The sequence below is a fragment of the Physella acuta genome, unplaced genomic scaffold (genome assembly GCF_028476545.2).
Source record: "Physella acuta isolate Inbredline_101_S28 unplaced genomic scaffold, ASM2847654v3 ptg001096l, whole genome shotgun sequence".
Classification (NCBI taxonomy): Eukaryota; Metazoa; Mollusca; class Gastropoda; family Physidae; genus Physella; species Physella acuta.
Genome location: NW_026732613.1, coordinates 186,167 through 194,113, shown reverse-complemented (window position 1 = coordinate 194,113; position 7,947 = coordinate 186,167). Strand labels below are relative to the sequence as shown.

General features: G+C 37.4%; 1 long non-coding RNA gene across 1 annotated transcript in view; it reads right to left on the bottom strand.

Annotated features, from left to right (window-relative positions):
- Positions 1 to 221: 221 nt before the first annotated feature.
- LOC131955719 (uncharacterized) overlaps positions 222 to 7,947 on the bottom strand; it is a 33,912-nt gene continuing 26,186 nt past the window's right edge. The window contains exon 4 of the long non-coding RNA XR_009388881.1: positions 222 to 289. This is a non-coding gene — a long non-coding RNA (uncharacterized LOC131955719). The remainder of the gene's footprint in view (positions 290 to 7,947) is intronic.

Genomic DNA, 7,947 nt, shown 5'->3' with positions numbered 1-7,947 from the left:
CTGTGAATACCGAGGAGGTCCAAAATTTGTTTCACCAAATTTTATATCGCCAGGTTTGATATGGCAGAGATATTAGAATTTCTGTCCCGGTACCAGAAAGTACCGGCTCCGCCAACAGGACATCTAGTCTGGACTAAACGGTCGTCAGGCTGTTTTATATTCTGCTATATTTTTTTGTATGGATACTTGTCAACTAGAACTAGTTTAAATACTAAAACTTACCCGGAAGGTCATCTTCCCCCAGGCCGTATTTCTGGACAGACAGGTGAGGTGTCGCTTACTGAGAATTCTGAAAAAGACGACAAGCAAGATAAAAGTTATGTAATGTATATATATATATATATATATATATATATATATATATATATATATATATATATATATATATATATATATATATATACAGAGAGAGAGAGAGTGAGAGAGAGAGTTCTCAAACAAAGCGCTATTTATTCTAAGTTCTCCAAAGCAAGACAACATAACTTACAAACGCCAATTTGGTCAACATATCAACTAAATATATATATATATATATATATATATATATATATATATATATATATATATATATATATACATATATATATATATATATATATATATATATACATATATATATATATATATATATATATATATATATATATATATATATATATATATATATACATATATATATATATATATATATATATATATATATATCCCATAGATACCACAGCTAAACTTTGCCATTGCATCAATTACAGGTTAGACAAACGAGGAGGGGTCTTCATCTCTAAATCCAAAAATTACATCCCTCATTAAGAGAGATTTTTTCCACGTCTGATTTCATCTAATCCGGTTCTGCTTGTCGCGACAACGTCTGAAAGCTTTGTCATTCACGTCATGGCGAGACCAGACGTCTACCTAAGTAACCCCCCCCCCCCCTCCCCCCACGGAACAACCTCCGACCTTCTGACTGGGGCTAGTGGGACAAGGGGATACTTAACTGATGGGCGTGTCCTTTGATCCAGCGAGTTGTGGTTCTTTGTGAAAGTTTTGCTACTGTTATTAACAGAGGTAAAGGATAAGGCTTGAAACAACATTTTGGTTGTTAGACGACTTCAGGGGAGTTTCGTCCCCCTTCTTTTGCAATGTTTATGTTGTGTGTTGTTTTACGCTGGTTAAGATTACAATAAAGCTAAAACACCACAAACTCTGTATAATAACAAAGAATAAATATTAATAAACTCTTAATATCTATATATATATATAATATAAGTAACGATTCAAAACAAGAATTCAGGGCACTGTGCTAGGAGGGGGATGGGGGACATTAAAGATTGGTCTGAGCTGCCCGTTTGCAGAACTTCTCATTGCAGCAAGAGTACCAAAAAATTGGGGGGGGGGGGGGGGGGGGGGGGGAGAGAGAGAGAGAGAATTCTGAAGAAATCAACTGTGGTGCCCCAACGATCGTAATTAAGGGTTATGTGACGATTGTTTTATTGGTTGGTGCATCGGCTTTTTCCGGAAACGTATAAATCAAAATGTTTTCCCCCACAAATCTTATTTGATGATAACCAAATTATCTGGTTCCAATTAGGGCTACTGCTAGCGCAAAATATTTTTAATAACGTATAGATACAGGACTTCATGCAATTTTTAACAACATGCCAATTTGAACATCAAATTGTGTTAGATATTTTAAAATTAAGATAAACAATAGTACGCCAATTAAATAGCGTCTGTATGGTATTGTCAAACAGTTTTCCATGATTGTGTGACAAAGAATGATTACTATACAAAACAGTCACGTGATTAATTAAACCAGAAGAAAGAAGAACCAATGAGAAAACTAGGAAGTAATAGATTCAACTATGCTATACGCAGTGGCGTAGCGAGGTCGGGTGTTACCCGCTGCGGCACTTAATGGTGTCAACCCCAGAAGCGTAGCGACCGTTCCCGGGGACAAACTTTCAAATTTTCGATTAGCACCCCCCCCCCTCTCAAACTTTCGATTTGCACACCCCCCCCCCCCGTCAAGTTTTTCTCTATATATTTTGCTATTTTTTTGCCTTGGTTTCACCCCCCCCCCCTAAATGGTGTCACCCGGTGCGGTCCGCACCCCCTCCCCCCCCCCCCCCTCGCTACGCCTCTGGTTATACGTATTAATAAAAAAAAAAAGAAGCAGGAAATTTCTCAACGAAAAATATCCCCCAAATTTCTTTTATACCCTCTCCGCTGTTCTAAAATTACTTCCGTATTTATATTTTTTCGCGATGCATGGGCGAGATATTTACCTCTCTCACACCACTGAAATTGTAACAGTAAATAAATGAAGCGAGTTATCAAAAGGGAGGCGAGAATCGTACAGCGATTATCTGCGCGGAACAAATAAACATGCTGACACCTGGCGGGGGTACAAGACGAGGCGACACCTGCCGGGGGGTGGCCAACAGCATACCGGAAATACTGCACGTGATTTTCGGCGCCCTGATGGATCTCACGTGCGACTGTGAGTGAGTATTTATCGGATTTTAAAATAGATTTGCGGTTTCTGTTTAGACATAACTTAAAACTAACAGGGTTGGATTATACAAAATGTCTCTTTTTATTTACAACAGCGCCTATAATTTCAGTTCTTTTGTGTATTTCTATGTAAACATAAAATATATGAAGTAACACCCCATTCTCACAAACACACATAGTGATGCAAAAAAAAAAAAAACTCCATTTTTTTAAATTGGGAGTTTTAGTTTAGATTGGGGTCAAAGCCGGTTCTAAAGGCAGCATTTTGACCGCACTTCTCAACTTTGCAGATTACTCATAGATAAAATTTATATTCGCAACCTCACAGACCGATAGGTCCGTAGCACTTAACTTTTGATTTCCACATACATGACCGTATTCACACATTCTTCCACACACCCACATGCATACTCTTACGTCTGTTAAACGTGATGTTAACTGCTTTGCGTGCACATACCTCAACAACTCACATACACATACAGTAACGCCCCTGCATAATCAGACCTTACTACAATGACTCACCCATATATATAGCTGCTTTAACATTCCCCCCCCCCACCACCAACACACACTCAAACTCATCACAACTATCTTCACACATATATAAATTAAGACCCTCACATACACACATATTAACTTGTCTTTATACCCATATGCTTACACAACCACACACACACATTTATCACGATCTGTATATAAGCCAATTATATTTTCTATTATAAAATTATATTTTTAAAACCAAAACTAATCCTACGGAAGACGAGCCATGTGAATCTTTGGCACCTGATTTTTTGACGCCGTGAGTCATTTTTGGATGTCATGACTCACTTTCTTACGTGACTTTGCAAGACGAACAGAGCACGCTAACATCACACCTATGCGCGACTTGTCATGTATTAACCGAGGGACAGCAGTAAGTTGAAGTAGTGTCTATCTGTATTGAACAGCTACATGACGCAACACAAGATCCAGCCTTGGTAGTTTACTCCGATGAAGGTCAGAAAACTTACGGTTACCTGGATACACGGAAGATCCACACACCCAAGTCGGATTGGAACTTGGGACCTTCTATCTCATAACAGCATGAGACGGATAATACAATGCCCAGCCTCAGTTCTTTGTCCCGACCAAACTCAGAAATCGTCTATTGATGAAGTTTACATGGACACAATGCAGTTCTACAAACCCGCCCCGGATTGGAACTCCGGACTTGTTATCTGTTAAAAGAATGACGACGGACAATGCTTTGTCCCGACTAAACTCAGGAATCAATAAAGGTTTTGTGGACACATAAAATTCCTGCAAGCCGGATTCGAACTCTTGTCTTTTGGGTCAAGACCCGTGTGCTCTACTACTCGACCACATTACCAGAAAAGTTTTTAAAAACCTATGTTCATGTTCACATAGCTAGAATGGTTCGTCCTATTGCCCAAGTTTCATAAAAAAAAAATTGTTCAAAAATGTTATAAAAAAATTAATGGGTTTTTCTTGACAGTGTTAATCATGGGTGGGTACAGTCTGATATTTCTAGAACAATCTTGCTTACGTCATTTGGCGTGTCCCCACCCATTCCTCGCCCATTTAAACGTTGACATTTTGGTTGGATTACTACGAGGACGGTTTTATAAAACAAAACGTTAACCTTAGCAAGAATAAGTCATGGTAATACAACGGTACTTTCCAATGACGCGAGCATTGAACGAAATAGCCCGCTCGGTGAAGACTTTTGTTACGTTGAAAATATCGCTAATTGTATTTCTAACCCTAATCTTACATAACCTTAACCCAAGTTACATTCTAATTTCTATTTTTAAATCCACATTACTATCATCATCACTATCTGTAACATTAACTATGTTCTTAACACTAATCATACACTTAACAATAACCCTAACCCAGGTCCCATTCTAATTGCTATTTTGGGCCACATTTATCACTATCAGTAACTTTAACTCTATACTTAACACAAATCTTAAACTTAAACTAATCCTACCGTTCATTCGATCAGCCTCAACATTGGCACCCTATTAAATGTCAGAAGTAGTTTCTATTTCAACTATACGAATTTACTTAAACATGGGGGCCAGGCTCTTACAAAACTTCAGCAGACACAACATTCTGCATATTCTCGCATTTTTAACTGCAGAACTCCATCACCCAAAGTATCGAATACAATTTGAGAAATCTAAACAAACACAATTATTTTGGCACCTAGGCGCTAAACAAACGAAAATTGCATCAACTAAGTTCAAGTAACTTCAAACATCTGTTCCAAAACCGTTTCTTTGTTTCGAAAAGTTAATTCCCTTTCGGCTTTTTTTAAAAAGGGATACGGGGGGGGGGGTGGGAGAACAAAAGGCATTCTTTCACCTATTTCATAAATATAGCGTCTGATATTTTCTATACACTTTGCTGAGAAACCCAGCGCATACTATAAATTCGGATTGTAGGAAAAAAAGTCACAGGAAAAAAAAAAAAACACAGGAAAAAAAAAACACAGAAAAAAGCCACAGAAAAAAAAGTCACAGGAAAAAAAGTCACAGGAAAATAAGTCACAAATATATATTTGCATGATATTTGTTAATACTTTTATGTATTATTTAGAAAGTGCAAATTAACTTAGGATTAATTAAATGTAATGTAATGTGTGTAGGCTGTATACGCATAAGAATTTTTATAATTCATCTAAAAATATTTATTATGAAGTATGTAGATTGTAATTATTTTAAACTTAAGATTAGTAGCATTTAATAGAATGCTCCAAAGTCCACGTTTTTCATCGTGTTTTTTTTTTAAATACCAATATTAAATTACCGTGAAATGGTAAGTTTATCTGACTTGCTGCCCTCCACTCATGGCAACAATAGTTATGTTTAGTTCAACCACCTTTACTGCCCACATTTATCACGCTCATTACATAACAAAACTTAGGATCAAAACAGAAAGCCGTCATGGTTCAAAGGCTGTCATTGACGCATAACGTCAACAACACAAAATATTTTCGGACAATGCCTACTGAGAAGAGGCCGACCAGAGAATAGCCTACGGCAAAATGTGCCTAAATTTCTTTTATAATTGACTTTTCTACCGCGTATTTAACTAAATAGGTAACAAAAGTTGAAATTGTTGTGTTAATTATCTTAGAGTATTTTTACTTACAATTATTATAAATCATAATGCTTTTAACGTCTATAAATAATGTATGCTATCAAAAAATACAACCCACACCAATAAACATACAAAATTTTACAATTCTTAACAAATTAATAAAAATATTTCTAAAAAGATTTGTGTGACTTTTTTTCTGTGACTTTTTTTCCGATGAAATTTTTCCACTGTGACTTTTTTTCTGTGACTTTTTTTCCTAGCAAAACCTGTGACTTTTTTTCTGTGTTTTTTTTTCCTGTGACTTTTTTTCTGTTCACCTAAATTCGCACGGGTACGAAAGGTCTGAAAAAATGTGCCACAGTATCCCTAAGGATACTACAAAGAAAAGTGCAGTGTCTGTAATATAGACTACACGTCTGTGACTAAATGAAATGGGCTTTTGTTTGTGTACGTAAGCTGATCAGCGCCTGTGATCCTGTGTCCCTCGTTTGCGCGGTGTCTGTCTTCACCTAGGTGGCATCCGGGGCACGCCAGACATGCGCAGAACGTCTTGGTGGTTTGTGCTTGCCAGCGAAAAATCCCGAAAGGTAAATAAATTCATAATAACGGTACAGAATAAATATCGGTTGAATATATAAAAAAGGTGATCATATCTAAACAATTTCGTGATTTTACTTGGTATTTTGCTTGTTTTTTTTTTTTTTGGCACTGTTATATCTTCCGATCAGGCTAATAAGATTTTAGTCTGGACGTATCAAGGGAACCGCCATCAATGAGTTAACAAGATTACTAAAATAACACAACGCAAACAACGAGACAAGGACTGTATTCTTGATGACGCCTCTTCGGTATGCAAGAAAAGGTACCGGCGAGTCGGGCTATTTGTGGAGATGTTTCCGTAAAGAGCAAGAGAGGAATTGTAAGGTGTGTGTTGAAACTTCGGCATCCCAGGTGAAGTTTTGTCCAGATCACGAAAACAGAAATTATGTTAACCTTGTCAGGCGATGATCAACTATTAACCCATAAGAAATGGGCAGGGTATAATTACATGCTTGTAAAACTAGAAATGAATCAGTACATATGTGCTTACAGCTAGTTCCATTTTGATACCTAACAAAATTGATGAAAAACAAACGATACTGATTTAGAGAGTAAATTGATATATATATATATATATATATATATATTCTAGGCGTGTGAATGCACGTATGTATGTTTAGCGTAACATTGCTTAGCCGAAGACAAAATTAAAAACAAAACCCACAAGGACAGGAAGCGGTGGCGACACCACATCCTCTGAGTGAAGAGCCTGCAAGAAACAACAGGACAAAAACCCTCCAAGAGCCGGTTCTGTGCTAATGAAGGCGGGACCTCGTCGCCTGTATAGAGAACAAAGCTGGCAACACATAAACATTGGCGAGTCGGTGTACGTAGCTGGGTTAAAGGTCGGCTCTTCTAAAGTAGAGGGGGGTAATAATTGAGTCCTGCACCTTGTGGGTGATTGCCCTTTATGTACTGCCTTTGAAAAAAAATATTAAAACAGTACATTAATCAAAAATCGTGCGACTTTCTAAGATAGTTTTGCAGAACTGAGTCTTTTTGTAAAGTTATTTAATTAGTCTTTAACTTGCTTTCATTTTGTTTTAAATTGTGTAAGACATTTAGGAATCGAATTGATTGATGGCTACGATAGTTTGAAGATTGAGCTAATTCGTAAAATTTCAGAAAGATGTCTGTTGGTATTCATGCTTCTAGACTGTTATAATTTTTTTTAAATTAACAATATAACTATTCCTTTGGGGAGGGGAGAGGCGACCTTTATTGCGGGCCATTTATGTTTTAAATAGCGAACCATCTTATTTATAAGTAGGACCCCTTTTCCAGACTACCCCAGGCATCTATTCCCCCCCCCCCCCCCAAATGTAAGCCCCATAACGTGTTTGCTATTTGCCAGAGTGGGGCTGTCTCAGCTAAAGCCCCCACCCCCTCCCTTAATTTTTCAGCGGCTGAAAGTTTTTCGATAAAATAAATGAATTTATAACTACTCTTAGTTATGAAAGCAAACCGACACACTTATAGTTGGGACTTCTTTGCCAAACGGCTACATGCTTCGCCTCTACCACCCCATCCCCGCATTCCCCATAACGTGCTTGCCATTTGCCAATCTGGGAATAATGAAAAGACTGACCAAGTTGTAACCAGTCCCCCCTCCCACCTCGTCGTTAAGAATTTAAGGACCCAACAGGTTTGTTGTAAAGATATAGAGTCTAATCGATCTATAAATTATCAATTACGTTCTGGTCCCAGGATAATTTTCAGCCCTATTAC